This window comes from Cervus canadensis, chromosome X (assembly GCF_019320065.1).
Source record: "Cervus canadensis isolate Bull #8, Minnesota chromosome X, ASM1932006v1, whole genome shotgun sequence".
NCBI lineage: Eukaryota > Metazoa > Chordata > Mammalia > Artiodactyla > Cervidae > Cervus > Cervus canadensis.
This window is the reverse complement of record NC_057419.1, coordinates 127469355-127481915: the sequence shown is the minus strand read 5'-3', so window position 1 is coordinate 127481915 and position 12561 is coordinate 127469355. Positions and strand designations below refer to the sequence as shown.

Genomic DNA, 12561 nt, shown 5'->3' with positions numbered 1-12561 from the left:
GTAGCTTTGCTAAAGTGACAGGAAAAGAAGTCTCTTGCTGAGGGCGGTTTCCTGCAAAGAGCTGCTGACATGAGGGGCGGGGGTTCTTTTTTTCTCAGTGGGGAGGGAGTTGGCTTTTTTATGGCCCAGCTAAAATATCCTTGAGGGACAGCATCTTCTCTGAGCACTGAGCTCATGTACCTCCTGCTATTATCTGATGATGAATTAGAGTCTGTGACATCTTAATATCAGGAAGAGGTTTGGACAGCACACACACAAACATACACATGCACCCCACTTCAGTCTCTGTAAAGAAATACCCCCAAATGGATACTCAGGTGTTCTGGCTTCCATAACAGTCTCTTGTGAATTTTGTAGCATGAGTCAGTCTTCAGGAGTCTGACCCACCTGGAGATACAAGATTGAGTGTCTAGACACGCAAGGCTAAGAAACAGGCTGTGACCTTTCTGGTGTTTGCTAACGGCTTCCTGGGAGAAGGCAATGGCACCCCACTCCAGTACTCTTGCCTGGAAAATCCCATGGATGGAGGAGCCTGGTGGGCTGCAGTCCGTGGGGTCGCTAAGAGTTGGAAGCGACTGAGCGTCTTCACTTTCACTTTCATGAATTGGAGAAGGAAATGGCAACCCACTCCAGTGTTCTTGCCTGGAGAATCCCAGGGACAGGGGAGCCTAGTGGGCTGCCGTCTATGGGGTCGCACAGAGTCAGACACGACTGAAGCAACTTAGCAGCAGCAGCAACGGCTTCCTAAAGAGCCTTTGACTGGCTGGCTTGTCCTCTTGCCCCTTTGACACTCCTCCACCTCACTGCCACCCATCTTGAATCACAGCAGGGGGACCGATGGCAGATGGCAGCATCCCCAATTCCAGCAAATGCCTTCTGGGCGCCCTCCTCCCCCAGAGCCATTGCAGTTGGGGGGGTGTTCATCATGTTTGCCTATTTCCTTTTTCATTTTGCAAATGCCTCAGCTGTGTTTGTATCTTTTCCTTCCTTCAGTTCAGAGCAATCTGTTCAACTTGAAGAGCCAGCAGCTTCCCCAATATTCAGGGGAACAGGGGCTGAGTAACCAGAGACTTGATTTTTCTCTTGCTGCCAGTTACCTGCGGGAGGTAGAAGGTTGATAGGAATCCGCTCATCTTAATCCAGTGTATTTTGTTCTGCTGAATTGTCACTGTCTTCCCTTGATCCCTCAAATCTATTGTTGTACTAAGAAAAACACTACTTTGCGTTCACATTCTGTGTCTTTTTTTGGCTGGTTCTTACTACAATAAAGCAATCAGTTTTTTCTTTAATTATGCCTTTTGAAAATGTTTGCTGCGTTATCTAATGTAATTTGTGTTATCTGTTGAGTTGACAGTGACACCTGAATGGAACCATTGAGAGTATTTTTGTGAAAATCAGTGGGGAAAGAAAGGTTTTCTATTGAGATACTTGACATTATGTGTTGAATTATATCCTCTCAGAATTCATAAGTTGAAGTCCTCACCGCTCATTACCTTAGGATGGGACCTGATTTGAAAATAGGGTCATGGCCAATGTAACTCCTTAAGATGAGGTCATAGATGAGAAGAGTGCATGCTAAGTTGCTTCAGTCACGTCTGACTCTTTGCAACCCTGTGGACTGTAGCTCGCTCGCCAGGCTCCTCAGTCCATGGGATTTTCCAGGCAAGAATACTGGAGTGTGTTGCCATTTCCTTTTCCAGGGGATCTTCCCGACCCAGGGATTGAACTCATGGCTCCTGCAAAGCAGGCGGATTCTTTACTGCTAAGCCACTGGGGGGCCCCCATAGTCGAGAAGAGTGGGCCCCAATCCAAAATAGCTAGTGTCCTTATGAGGAGGGAAGTTCTGGAGACGGATGCATACAGGAAGAACATGTGAAGATGATCAGGGTTCCATTTTCTTCAAGAAACACCAAAGATAGCCAGCCAACCACCAGAAGCTAGGAGAGAGACATGAAACCAATCTCTTACCCCAACTCGCAGAGGGAGACAACCCCAGTGACACCCTGATTTCACACTTCTAGCCCCTAAGACTGCGAGACAATAGATTTGTTGTGCAAGCCACCCAGTTTGTGGTCCGTTCTTATGGCAGCCATAACAAATGAATCGACTTGATTTACTGAACATTCTGGCTATGCATGTATTCTGGAGACTGGGAAACACATGGATTGTGAATTCAAAAAGTGTTGTACCTTTTGGAAGTGTATGGAGAGTTTGAAGGTTATTGAAGAGCCGGCCTCAGCCAGCCACATCCACAGGCTGCCTGAGAAAGGAGGGATGGAGAGGAGGGGTTGGAGCTCCCTGAAACACTCAGATGACACTACATGCGTTCCTTTGCATATTTATAAAGTCGCAGGTGCTCACGTCTCCCCACATTCCTAAAGGGGTGTTTGGGGGTGTGTGTTTGGCAGTGTCTGGTTGATAAATGGGCTGAAGTGTTGCTCTGCCCAGCTCTGTAGACTGGAAGTTATTTGACCTTCCAGTGTGGGGCCCGGAGCTTAACTGGCCAGGCACTCAGCTGTATCAAATGTGTCAGCTTGAGCAAGTCCCACCCAGATGAATTCAATTTGTGAATGTTTGGCCTCTGCCCTGGGAGAGCCCTGCTGGGTGCTTTAGGATAAAAACAACTGAGCAGAGCTCTGGAGCGGGGTTGGCAAGCCCTGCCCGGGGGTTAGCAGTTCTCCCGAGGATGTCCTCTCTGGCCCGTCTGTGAGGTAAGCCCTTGGCTCTCGCCCACCTCTGCTCTCTGAGCTCCTGCCCTGAGGTGACACCCAGATCCCAGGCGTCTGATATTCTGCCCGTCGCTGTCTAGCTGTGAGTATCTATGGTGGCAGTTGCCAAAAAGGAAACAAGTGCCAGATTCTTAGGTCAGCCTGGTCTTTCCGGAGGCCAGCCAGGGAGGGCATGCCCTGTGTTCTCAGCCTGCCTGGCCTGTAGCCAGAAAATCAGTGCTGCTCCAGTTGGAAAGGCTTTCCAGAGACTTAGAAAATGTATCTGGCTTGTGTGCTTTGAAGCGGTTTATTTTTCCAAAGCCTATTCTTGGCTTCTTGGTCAAGATTCAGTGGGTGTGTTAAGTGGGATGACCACATTTCCTAAACCAAAGCTTTTAGATGGTCTAACCACGGGTTTTGGGGGGAGAAATTTATGTAGGGGAAAAAAAGCCTTGCAAAGATATGAAAATGAAGTCACTTGGGAGTTAACAAGCTTGACATCAACTTTATTGAATGGCTCGGTGGGATGGTATGAAGTGAGGACAGGCTGGAAAATTTCACAACAAATGTTACTGAGTGTCAATTATATACCAAACACTGTTCTTGCTCCTTAAAATACATCAGGGTACAAAATTAACACCAACATTCCTCCCATCGTGGAGCTGATATTCTAGAATCAGGGTTTTCATCAAACTTTCAAAGGTCCTTCCCTGGGGTGTTTCTAAAAGGTAAGGTCTTTTCAGGTGTTGGCTTTTTAGTGACTAAACTTTGCAGCTATTATGGCAGTGTTTGTTTATCTCACAGGGTAAAGGCCATCTGGTGTGGCTGGCACTGGGCTGGGGAATATAGAAATGAACTTTAGTTCTTGGGTGACTTTATCTCATGCTCTGGGAATGCCTCTGTTGAGACTCAGTAATTAAACAAAAGAGCAGTGCGCTCTGGTTGTCTGACTGTACCCCTTATAGGGTTTCATTACCTGAGTCCTCTCAGCTGAGGTAGAGGTTGCTTGTATGGATTTACAAGTGGTAAATTTTACACTAGGGGTCCTCTCCCAGGGCAGAGGCCAAACATTCACAAATAAAAGTGGTCTGTGCTTCTGCCATATCACAAAGTCTAACCTCATGTGCTTTGCAACTTTCTGTATGTGACTATTGTTATGTACCTTTCATGGATCCTTAGTTCCTCGTTCTTAAATACTTGGGGAGTGAATGGATGAGCAAATGGATGCCTGAATGATAGTTTGACTTGTTAGCCAGGGGAACGTTAGTTCTTACTGCACTTGTGGGATAAAGTGTCCTTTAAAATGTCAGGGCCTCGAGGGACAACGGGCCCCCGACTTTGAGATTCTGCTTTTCCCATGGGGCAGTTGTGCCGACATTAAGCCAGTAGTGATGGCCCAACCCAAGACCTTGAGTCAGTCTCCAAGGCTCACTGGTTTCCATAGCTGGTTCTCTAATTCGATGCTTCTCAGATTTTGGTGCCTATGAGAAGCACCTGAAGGACTTGTTGAACAGATCATTTGGCCCCACACTCAGAGCTTGGATTCATTACGTCTGAGGTGGGCCCCCAGAACTGGACTCTAAGAATTACAGTTAGTGCTAACAACGCTGTTGGCCTGAAGACCGCTTTTTGTGAACCTCTAATCCGTAAACAGTGCTAATGTAATTGACAGTGGAGTGGTTCAGCATGTGTGCTCTGACCAGTGGTGAAATCCCAGTTCTACCACTTACAATGTGGCCGTGGACCTGTTTGTTTACCCGTCAGTGGGAATAATAGTGGTACTTCTAGGATTGTGGTGCAGACCAGATAATGCATATAGAGAGCTTAGCACAGCACTTGGAATTGAATAAATATTAAGTACTAGGATCATTGCTTTGTACCGCAATAGCTTGTTTCCTAGTAGGCACTCAATCGTGTCCAACTCTTTGTGACCCCATGACTCCTCTGTCCATGGGATTCTCCGGGCAAGAATACTAGAGTGGGTTGCCATGCCTTCCTCCAGGAGATCTTCCCAACTTAGGGATCCAATCTAGGTCCCCCACATTGCAGGCGGATTCTTTACCATCTGAGCCACCAGGGAACTCAATTAAATGAATAATAAAGTGGGTGTTAGTTGGGTTCCTAGACAAGGAGAATTATTTTTGAGTTAAATCAAATTTTTGACCTTTTTAATATTCAACTTAACATGGAGCCAGATTTCCTGGATGTGTTTGCAGGTGAAATGTTGATGGTAGAATAGCACAAATCATTTGCGGTTATTTTTCTGACCCCAACTGTGTCTTGACCAGGCATTCAGTGGGTTAGAATCTGCAAGAGAACCAAAGGCTGAGGGTTGGTGGAGATGTTACAGTTGGTCTATGAGACTCTTAAACCTGGCATCATATGTCCTTAGTTTAGCATTGCATGTCATCCAAAGACCAGTGGGCAAGCCAAATCCAGTGTTTAGAGTACTTCTGTGATCCCATTTAAAATCCACATCCAGCAGAAAGACTCAATGGGTTTGTCTGAAATAGGAAATTTCTTTTTTGTGTGTGCCAATGCTCAGTATTTTCCAAAGTATGGTCCATAAGAGTATTTGCATCCACTTAGGGTGCTTGGTGAAAATGGAGATTTCTGAGCTAGACCTAATGAATTAGAATCTCTAGGAGTGGGAGCACAAAGTCTTCATTTTAAAAAGCATCCCACTGTTCTGGGATTCACCAGAGTAGCTTGGGAAAAACATCACTGCAAAAGATCGTCCATCCTATACGACAGCAAGGATGGTTATATTGTCAATTGTAATTCATTGTTACAATTAATGTTATCATGGAGTTTATGATACTGCCTCCAGGATCCCCAGTTAGCACCATAAACTTCATTCCAAGGCCAGACATATTTTGGAACTTACTTTCTGCACCCTATCCCAACACTCGCCCTGTGTACATTAAAGACCAGCTAGGAATGAAATGCAGTCCAACATGATTTACTAATAATTATCACTATAGTTGTTGTGTGTACAGAGCTGGATGCTTTTTGAGTGTATAAAATTGGAGAACAATGTGTCCTGATTTCAGGTGACTCTCATCACGGTGAACTGTCTCAGCTAAGAGCCTCACTTTGATTTCAAAGTCCATAGCCAGTAATCTCAGCTGTACTTCATAGATTGGAGGAAACGGAAATTAATAGTTAGAATTCAAATAAGTCAGGAGCAGTGCTTTCATGCCAGGGAGCAGTTAAGATTCTGTGCTGCGTGTTTACATACACAAGGCTCTTCAGTGTTTGCCAATTCTGTAGGCCTGAGAGCTTCTCTTCACTCTATCTCTGGCTTGGCCTGGCCAAGTGACTCTGGTTTCTATTTCTGGCCTTCATTTGTCACCTTACCCTGCCATCTCCTGTTTCTGATCGTGACCTGGCAACCTACGATTATCTAGAATCCTTTACTGCATCTGTCACCTTCTTGCCACTTCTGCTTATCCACAGCAGATAAGTGACTTCAGGGACTGTAATAAAAGAGCAAGCCAACATCATCTGTCTGTGCCTCGTGAGTCTGTAAATTTGCACACCCATCGCACCCACTGGCAGTGTGAAAACATTTTGTTGAAGTACAAGCATTGGTTCCCTATGTGTTGAACCACTTAGTCCGGCTTTTGACATGAAGAAAATTCAGCAAATCCTTTAATGAGGATATAGATAATATCATCTATAATGTTATAGAGCAAAGGTCCGCAACCTCCATCCATAGACTCTTGCCTTGATCTGTCAGATCAGCGGCATTTGATTAGAAATAAAGTATGCAATAAATGTAGTGTGCTTGAATCAACCTGAAACCATCCTTCCTATTCCCCGCCCCCCACCGCTGTCATGGAAAAATTCTTTCACAAAAGGGTCCTTGGTGCCAAAAGTATTGGGGACCACTGTTACAGCATTGTTACAGAGGATAACAAGTTAAAATATATAGGACTTGATTTGTGATGTCAGAACACTACCATTTCACCTGAATCTTAGCCTCCCTTGTGAAGGAGAATAAAGAAAGCAGATATTTATTGAGTACCACAGTCTACAACTTATACAGGTTTCAAGAGGCCCAAATGGGATTTGAACTGAAGTCTGGTTGATGTCTAGGGCTTCCCCGATGGCTCAGTGGTAAAGAATCTGTCTGCAATGCAGGGGACACAAGAGATGCAAGTTCTGTCCCTGGGTCAGGAAGATCCCCTGGAGGAGGAAATGGCAAGCCATTCCAGTATTCTTGCTTAAAAAATTTCATGGACACAGGAGCCTGGTGGGCTATAGTCCAAAGGGTCGCTAGCTGATGTGCTAATTTTTGGAAATTCATATGTTTTCATTTTCTCACAGCCACAAATGGCCTTCTCCAAGGAGAAACCTCCTGAGCAAATTTCTAGGGCAATACACGTGGAACCTTGTCTGATAAACGTGCTTGGCCTTGATTACGGATGTGAGTTTTGTTTAATTCTGATGATCTGTGTTTATATACTTTTGGTTTTATTGCATAATTTTTGCCCACCAGTTTCTAAAACAAGCAAGCATTGGTTCTGATTAAAGAGAACAACAGCAAATCAATCTCATGTGATTTGTACTGTAAATGTTTGAATTCCATTTATTCCTTGTCTTGATAGCTTTATACCATCTGTTGTTGTGAAGTCCGGTTGGCCCTGTGACAGTGTGCTGGTTTAGAAGGCATTGCCTTGGTGGGAGGTACAGTCCGATTCTGCCTAACGGCAAAGGGTGTGCATGTGAGCGTGCTCAGTCGTGTCTGACTCTTTGCGACCCAATGGACTGTAGCCCACCAGGGTCCTCTGTCCATGGGATTCTCCAGGCAAGAATACTGGAGTGGGTTGCCATTTCCTTCTCCAGGGCATCTTCCCTGCCCGGGGGTTGAACCTGCATCTCCTGCATTGGCAGGCGGATTCTTTACCGCTGAGAGACCTGGGAAGCCCTGATGGGAAAGGGAGGTTCTGATAAAGGCTTTGCAGAGAGAGGGAAGCTCTGATGAGGTTCAGTGCTTCTTTCAGCATGAGCAGATCTCTGACCTGAATATGCGGATCTTAATTTTGACACACTAACTTCTAAAAGGAGTCAGTTAAAATGGAAATTAACTGAGGAAATCCTTTTTTATGTGAGTGCACTTAATACTTCAGGAAGCTTTCTATCTGGCACTGAGGGGCAGAACAGTTTGAAATGAGCTTGGGAAGAAAATACAGCAACTTCAAACAGCAAGAAAAGAAGGCTTCTGAGCTTTAAAGGCTGAATTTTAACTGAGAACGTTTCTCTGGTTTAGTTAAGCCAATAAAACCTTAACTAGGATAAAAAATCAGGATCTATGCAAACATACTTGCATTGAGGGTAGTGCTTTTTTTTAAAAGTCCATTTATTCAGGGACCTCCTTCTCTCCCCATGACTCAGCATACATACATATTCTTTAATGGTCACACTACCACCACCACCACCAGAGGATATTCTTATCCCCATTTTACAGATGGGAAAACTGAGACTCAGGAAGATGCAGTGACTCATCTAATGCCATACAGATAACAAGTAGCAAGTTTGAATCCAGCTTGGCCTAACGCTTTTCATCTGTCTTGGGTGGCTCGGGCTGCCATAGCCAAATACCACAAACTGGGTAGCTTAAACAACAAATTGTTTTTCTAAGTTCTGGAGGTTAGAAGCCCAAGATCAATGGGTTGGCAGGGTTGGTTTCTTTTGAGGCTTCTCATTGTGACATCACATGATCTTCTAAGGACACCAGTCAGACTGAAATAGAGCTTGGCCCTTATGACTTTTTATTTTAGTTACCTCCTTAAAGACCCCATCTGCAGTTACTGTCATATTTCTGGGTTAGGACTTAAGCATATGAATTTGGGGAAGAGGGGAACAAAATTCAGTCTATCTCCATCTACATCTACCTGTATCTCTGTTGGATACAGTCTCAGCAGGGAGCTGAGATGAGCAATGAAATAAAACAAGATAATGTGGGGCTCACATTGATTAGACAGCTGGGTATAACTGAAAGGACTATCTTTACCCTGGTGAGATTGTAAGAATTCTTAAACATGTTGAAAGGAAAACCAAGCAGTTCTGTACATAACCGACTTTATAAAACCTGTGGAAAGTCTGTCAAGAGGGTGACAGGGAAAGGAGAGGGTCAGTTAATTGACTGATAGTGCCTGGCAGGGCTGATGTTTGAAAAATTGAGATGTTGGTTATAAGTTAACGCAAAAATCATTAACAGATAAAAGATTTCCTGTCTTTGGATTTGCTCTGATGTGTACTTCAATTTCATTTACTAATTTCTTAGGTTTCTAGTTTGTGCTTATCAATAAATAGTTTAGCTTTTTACTTAGTTTCTGATTTAAAATCTCTTTTATACTGATTCCTTGGTTGACAGGCAGTTAGTTCAATTACAGTGGACAAATTCTAGGTTCCTTCCAGCACTAGCAGTGAAAGCTCAGGGCTGAGGTAAAATTCCTGTGTAAGACCTTTAAAGCCTATGTAAGAATCATCTCAAATCTTGAACAACAGTAACAGAACTTGAATGACCATGCCATTTGTGGTAGGCTTTAAGTGACCATGCAGTTGCAGTTGCTGTGCTTGGGGGTCTGGCTCAGTTCTGGGGTGCCCACTACTGGCAAACTGTTTCAGGATCTTTCTCCCTCACCCTGGGGACACAATGTAAAGACCCACCACCTGTATCCGTCCTAAGTCACTTCAGTTGTGTCCGACTCTTGCCAAAACATGGATTGTAGCGTGCCAGGCTCCTTTGTCCTTGGGATTCTCCAGGCCAGAATACTGGAGTGGGTTGCCATTTCCTTCTCCAGGGGATTTTCCTGACCCCAGGGATCAAACTCCTGTCTCCTCTGTCTCCTGCACTGGCAGGCGGGTTCTTTAGCACTAGCGCCATCTGGGAATACAGCACATTTATTACTTTCTCCAAACTGCTGGGTTTGTTGCTCTGTCAGAACAGGAAATTAGGTTTGTCTGACATTGTATTCTTCATTGTCAGGCTGATAGATTGCCCTCTGTGTCCTAAAATCCTTGTCTGTTGATTATTTTCTTTGTTTGTTCCAGGGTTTTTCTAGGTATGGAAGTTACCAAGTCTCTAATTTCTGACCGTTGTTTCTCACATTTTAAAGGCTGCTTTCTGTTCACCCTCATTGATCAGGCTTCTCGTGGTTTTCCATGAGCAGGATTCAAATGCAGCAAAACTAGAAGTCGGTCAAGCTGGTTTTGACCCTTCCCCACTTCCCACACCTCTCTGCTGGAAGAACCCTTTCTTTCTTTCACCAGGAATTTAGACCGTTTCCAACACCATAATGGGCTTATATTCTTTAGCACATTAAAGTTGCTTCTTACCCACCTACAGGTTTAAGGTATTATCCTTCCATAGTTCTTACTGTTTTAATAGGGACTTTTAAAATTCTTCAAAGACCAAGAGATGAAGTCTCAGTTGGTGGAATTTCACAGAAGAGTGTGCACCCATGTAGGTTCGGAGCTTTTATTCTCAGCATCACTCCACTCGGAGGCAGCTTCATACTCCAGCAGTTTTCAATGGGGACAAAAACGACATTTGTAGTGATGGTGGCCTCAGTTACCAGACGTTTAGAATTTTCTCTTGAGCCAGGAATCTGTTCTAGAACAAGTGCCTCACCTAGCTCCTGATTTAGTGAAAGGGCTAAGGTTTTTGAAAGATGCAAAAGTATTTTTGTTTACCTGGCTAAGAATAAATGATTCAAGGTCTTCAACGAAAATGTGAGCAATCTTTCTAAAAAACGAGATTAAGAATATCATGGTAAAGGGCAGGGCTGTGAGGACCATGAAGTTGAGTACATGTAAAGTGAACCTTTGGCTCATAAAATGCTGGAATGTCAGATTTGGAAGGGACCTTGGAGGTTCTCTAGCTTACTTAATGGGAGACAATGTGGAATAATGGGGGAAAAAAAGAAACATGTGTTTTGAAGCCAGAAGGACCTGGGCTTGAATCTCACTCTTAGTTGGTGACCTTGGATAAAGGAAAACCTTTTGTGGGTCTTCGTTTTTCTACTTCTGACCATTGTAGGTGTTAACAAATGATAGCTGCTGTTATTATAATTATTATTGTGATGATCATCAGGTTACAGATGAGGAATCTAAGAAGTAGAGGCTAAATAACTTCACATAATTTAGCATTTTATTTAAGATCTGGGACTAGAACCCAGGTCTCTGACTCCTTGGCCAACTCCAGCACACTACCCTCTTCAACTGTTACGTCGACTGATAAAAAAAGGCCCAACGTGAGAGCTGCGAAGAGCTGCGAGTTTCAGTTTTGTTGGAGGACTTACTGAGGGGTATAGCTTGAAAGGGACTTCCCTGGTGGCTCAGATGGTAAACAATCTCCCTGCAGTGCAGGAACCCAGGTTCGATCCCTGGGTCAGTAAGATCCCCTGGAGAAGGAAATGGCAACCCACTCCAGTAGAATTCCTTGGACAGAGGAGCCTGGCCACAGAGTTGGACACGACTGAGCAACTTTCACTTCACTTCATGGCTTGAGAGACAGCCTCTCAGAGAGCTCTGAGGAACTGCTTCGAAGACCAGGGGAGCAGTCAGCCTATATGTGATTTTGATGAAGGGTGCATACAATAAAGCATATCACCGTATAAGGTTGCTGCTAGTCACAAGGAACAGCTGTCTTAGTTAATGGTCTTGGTGCTTTTCTAAGGATCAGGAGCTGCAGGAATTGTGAATGATAAAATTTTCTCCTGAAAATAACTATCTGAAGGCCTTGTTCTGCCAGTTTCCCTGATTGCCTCATTCCTGAAGGTCAGTGAGTGCAGTGGCTAATAAATTAATCCCCATAGGACTGGGTGATGAGTGACATTTTTTTTAGTTGGCAGCCCCATGCAGTATATGCCCTTTATAAGAAAATGCTTAATTGGGGTAAGAATTAAAGACTCAATGTAGTGATCTGAATGCATGGATAAACTGTTATTCCTCTGTACTCTAAAAAAGGTTTGCTTAGGAGAAGGCTGCCAGTCTAACAGAAGTCTCCTGAAAGTCACCTTCCAGAAAGAATGACAAATGCTGAGTGGTTGTGGGGCTTGTCCTAAAGAAAGAACCATGAGGGTTTTTATGTAGTGACACAATCACTTTTTCAATTGAATAATTTGGAGTTCTTTGTTTCTAACTATCTTTGATATCTCCTATCTGTAAGTATTCATTTCACTTGATACAAAAAAGGAAATTGAGGTCTACAGAGGTGAGGGACTTGCCCAGTGTCACAAAGCTGGTAAGTGGCAGAATCATAGTAAGAACCAAAGTCTCTTGACTGTGCAGAGCACTTTCTAGCCAACAATAATTCTCCAGATTAAAAGACCCTTTTGTTTTCTTAGTGTTGTGCATTCTATGGTTTTGGAAATGCACAAGTATGAAATATATATCCATCATTACAATGTCCCATAGACAATTTTCACTGCCCTAAAAATCCTCTGTGCTCTACTTATTCCTTCCCTTCCACCCTTAGCGGCAACTGTTAATCTTTTTGTGTCTCCATAGTTTTGCCTTTTCCAGCTATACATAGCTGGAATCAAGTAGTCTTTTCAGATTGGCTTCTTTCACTTAGTAATATGCATTTAAGGTTCCTCTGTCTTTTCATAGCTTGGTTGCTCATTCCTTTTTCAGTTCAGTCGCTCAGTCATGTCCGACTCTTTGTGACCCCATGAACTGCAGCATGCCAGGCCTCCCATGTCCATTGAGTTGGTGATGCCATCCAACCATCTCATCCTCTGTTGTCCCTTTCTCCTCCTGCCCTCAATCTTTCCCAGCATCAGGGTCTTTTCAAATGAGTCAACACTTTGCATCAGGTGGCCAAAGTATTGGAGTTTCA

General features: G+C 44.0%; 1 long non-coding RNA gene across 1 annotated transcript in view; it reads left to right on the top strand.

Moving 5' to 3' along the window:
• Positions 1-12561, top strand: part of LOC122434616 — a 369037-nt gene that overhangs the window by 26226 nt on the left and 330250 nt on the right. The window lies entirely within an intron of this gene.